The sequence below is a fragment of the Elephantulus edwardii genome, unplaced genomic scaffold, assembly GCF_000299155.1.
Source record: "Elephantulus edwardii isolate Elephantulus edwardi_28Jun2011 unplaced genomic scaffold, EleEdw1.0 scaffold00219, whole genome shotgun sequence".
Lineage (NCBI taxonomy): Eukaryota > Metazoa > Chordata > Mammalia > Macroscelidea > Macroscelididae > Elephantulus > Elephantulus edwardii.
In genome coordinates this window covers 1,118,618-1,122,892 of record NW_006399969.1, presented here as the reverse complement: position 1 = coordinate 1,122,892, position 4,275 = coordinate 1,118,618, and the positions used below count along the sequence as shown (strand labels likewise).

The 4,275-nt window shown below is 39.6% G+C and overlaps 1 pseudogene; it reads left to right on the top strand.

Annotated features, from left to right (window-relative positions):
• The first annotated feature begins 367 nt into the window (after positions 1-367).
• Positions 368-1,115, top strand: LOC102875876 (annotated as a pseudogene).
• The last annotated feature ends 3,160 nt before the right edge of the window (positions 1,116-4,275 follow it).

Genomic DNA, 4,275 nt, shown 5'->3' with positions numbered 1-4,275 from the left:
GAGAGCCTGATCTTTCATCACGATATTAGACAATGCTCTGTTGCTACTCATAATATTTTCAAGGGTTCATGATTTCAGAAGTGGATGCCCAGGTTTGCACCATAATCTGAGCCTTACCTATTTCCCACAGGAGATCTTGGTGGTATTTGAAATGCTTTTTGCATTACTTCCTGCATCACAGCAAGACTCAAGTCACAATTGTGAGGCAAGTTGATGGACAGAGATGGTCTTGTTAGATAGCCATCAGTGACCCTACCTATAGTACCTGTATCAGGTAACCTGTGTAAACTTTTCCTTCAATTTCTTTTTTTAAAAAATTGTTTTCGCTCTTTTTCGTGGCGCCGCTGGGGCCGTTGGCTGCTTCACCATGAAGCTGAACATCTCTTTCCCAGCTATTGGCTGCCAGAAACTCATTGAGGTGGACAATGAACGCAAACTTCGGACGTTTTATGAGAAGCGAATGGCCACAGAAGTTGCTGCTGACTCTCTCGGTGTCGAGTGGAAGGGATATGTTGTCCGGATCAGCGGTGGAAACGACAAGCAAGGTTTCGCCATGAAGCAGGGTGTCTTGACCCATGGCCAATTCGCCTGGGCTGAGTAAGGGGCACTCTTGTTACAGACCATGGAGAACCGGAGAGAGGAAGCGCAAATCTGCCCGAGGTTGCATTGTGGATGCCCATCTGAGTGTTCTCAACTTGGTCATTGTCAAGAAAGGGGAGAAGGATATCCCAGGACTGACTGATACCACTGTGCCAAGTCGCCTGGGGCCCAAAAGAGCCAGCAGAATTCGCAAACTCTTCAACCTCTCCAAGGAAGATGATGTCCGTCAGTATGTTGTGAGAAAGCCACTAAACAAAGAAGGCAAGAAACCCAGGACCAAAGCGCCCAAGATCCAGCGTCTTGTTACTCTACGCGTCCTGCAGCACAAGCGCCGGCGCATTTCGCTGAAGAAACAGCGTACTAAGAAGAATGAGGAGGAGGCTGCAGAGTACGCTAAGCTTTTGGCCAAGAGAATGAAGGAGGCCAAAGAGAAACGCCAGGAGCAGATGGCCAAGAGACGGAGGCTGTCCTCTCTGAGAGCTTCTACCTCCAAATCCGAATCCAGTCAGAAATAGAATTTTCTACGTGTGGCAAATAAATAAGCTCACGTATTAAATCTAAAAAAAAAAATTGTTTTCATATAATAGTCAATTTACATTGTGTTTCATTCATGTGCATTGTATTTTATACAATCTTTCATTTACATTGCATTCCATACAATCATTCATATATGTTGTATTTTATATAATTAGTTACTATATTGACCTATGCCTATTAATATCCCATTTTTTTCAAGACCCCATTGAATCTTTCCTATTCCTTCTCACACACCCTCACTCGGCCCACTAATCTCTGCTATGATTTACACCTTTCTCTGAGAACATTTTTTAATATGTGTGGAAATAAGAAGCCAACACTATGACTCAAAAATGAGCTTGACCAATGAGAAATCACAATCTTTGTGATTAAATATAGTCATGTGGTGTCTTCCTTAAATATTAAGCACCTTTGAGGGTGTGTGTGCTCTGAAGCTGCAGTTCTTCATAAACGTAATTTAGTCTTGAACTTGCATAAGGTTTTGTTATGATTTTGTCCTTTAAAACATTCTCTTTCTAAAGTAATACAGAGAAAATGACTTTTTAAATGTCTTCATTTTCATTCTATTTTGTTTCTTCTTACAGTTGCATACAATCTGGCATATGGACTCAGAACAGATCTTGGTGGCCCATTTTCATGGAGTTCTTTGGGTTGTACTGAATCAGAGATGAAAAGGGCTTGTGGATTTCTATTTCGTATTCTATCAAGGTTTTTCCTAAATTATTAGGTTTAGAATACAGTCATACTCTTCAGTTCTTTCTTCACAGGTTGGAAAAGAAAACTTATAGGTTATTTCCTTTCCGCAAATCTCATATTGTCTTTTTCTCTTCTCGTAATATTCGAAATGATCTGCCCTTTTATGAACGTCTTGAGACTCTCACATGAAGCTAATGGTGAAGGAGCAGATGCCTCATTCCATTCCCAATAGAAGGAAATCTGTTGTCTCAAATAATCCCTAAATTCAGACACTTTCAGACAGCTATTATCAAGAGGCTGCGTTCTAAGAGCAGATGTATTATTAAGGCTGATAAATGTTATGAGGACTTTGTGATCTGACAAATTATTTCTATCTAACACACTAGCATTTCATTTTTCAATAAATTAGAGATTAAAATATCCATTTTGGGGAAACAAGTTGTGTTAAGGTGGTTGGGAAATGGAGTTGTAATTTATGCTTCATTTTAAAGCAGAACTGTCCCTACGTTATGCTTACAGGTTTTTTCCTATATAAAATCTGTTCATTTGACTACAGCAATTTTGCCATATTTTAGCCCTTGCATGAAATCTTCTGATTTCTTTCCATAGAAAAGGAACACAGCCCCTTGTTCTAGGGAGGAACAAAACCCAAATGAATCCAGCCTTCAGTGGTCCTACCTAAATATGCTTGCTCATTTGTTAGAACATTAATTTTACCTAAAAGAATACTCTGTTTACTCAGTGAGGCAATTACTGGAAAATTTTGCAGAATGATAATGTCTCTTTTTCTTATCTGGGTGTGATTACCTGCTACTAAACTTTTTCCTTCTTTGTTTTTAGGTGCGAAAGTGTTCTTACATGCTTTGGATAATAGACTCTTCTTTTGGGTTCAAGTGAACATTTTCACACGCCCTATTCAGACCCTCAGAGTGTACCATCCACTAGCTCTGCATACACTCCTGCACACCGGTCAACTTCTTATTACTAAAGACTCGTACTTTGATCTTCCGAAAATACCTGTGGTGCCATGAGATTGTTACATGATCCTATCTTTGTAGAGATAATAAAGCTGAGATCTAGATGAACAGCAATTATTGTAAATAATTTTAAAAAGCAGCAAAGCCACCCAGATCTCTTTCAGCAGAGTTGTACATGGATTGGAATTTATCTTCTGCCTAATCTTACAGAAAGAGGATAAAGTGGTCCTGACCATCTTTTAAAAATCATCTGTTGCTCCTTTGGCTCATTTGTAGCTCCTTCTTCCATGTAAAATTCTGGGAGGAGAAACCCAACTCCATGGACTTCCAAAAGAAGAAACAGATACATCTTGCAAAGAGTGCAGACAGAGTGTTCCTTGGAGGCAAGAATGATGAAGCTTCATCTCTCAAACTTCGGGCATATTGCTAGTTGAGGATATTCCTTGGAAAGGGGCATCATACTTAGAAAGGTGGAGGGTCAGTCAAATAGAGGAAGATCCCAAACCAGATGGACTGACATAGTGACCGCAGCAATGGACTTGAGTATGTTGGAGATGATGACGATGGCACAGGATAGGACAGGGTTCAGGTCTTTGGTTCATAGGGTAACTATGAGTCATACTCAACTTGACGGCACCTAAAAACAATGATGTTCTTATGTCTGGTTGTTGGTTTGTTTGGGGGTTTTTTTGGTTTTGTTTTTTTTAATCATTGCTGTTGAGTCTTAGCCAATAGCCAACTGACCCTTCAGTAGACTTTTGGAAGCTGTGCATTGCACCACAGAAGTTTGCCCACCTCTCTCCCTTGGGAGTGGTTGGTAGATTATAACCACCAAAGAGGCACCACTTTGGGTTAGTATGGACAATTTGCTATGGACTACCCCACCAGAGCCCTCTATGTATGTAGCTTTCAATGTATAATCAATCTGCATGTTGAGCAAATAATCTGAGAATCTGGACTCTTTGAAGAATGTGGCATCAGGATTTGAGGATGACTCATTAACAACTGGTGATTAAGATGGTACAACCTGAATTGCAGAAAATGAAAAAAAAAAATTGAAGCATTTGCTGATGAAATTCAGAGATTATACAGGCTTCAGTATGGATTATACCTCAATATAAAGAAAACAAATATCCTCACAACTGGAGCAAGAAATATCATTGTGATAAGTGGAGAAATGACTAAAATTGTCATCTAGTTCATTTTACTTGATTCCATAGTCACCAACTATGGAAACAGTTGTCCAGAAATCAAATGATATTGGGTAAATCCAAAGACCTCTTTAAAGTGCTAAAGAGTAAGGATGTTAGTTTGAAGACTAAGGTGCACCTTATCCAAGGCATAGTATTGCCTTTAAAAATTTTTTTAAATTATTATTATTTTTGTGTGTGTGTACCGTCAAATCAGATCTGACTGGTACAGGAGGAGATTGTCCCTCCTTCTCCAGCAGAGCATCTGGTGGATT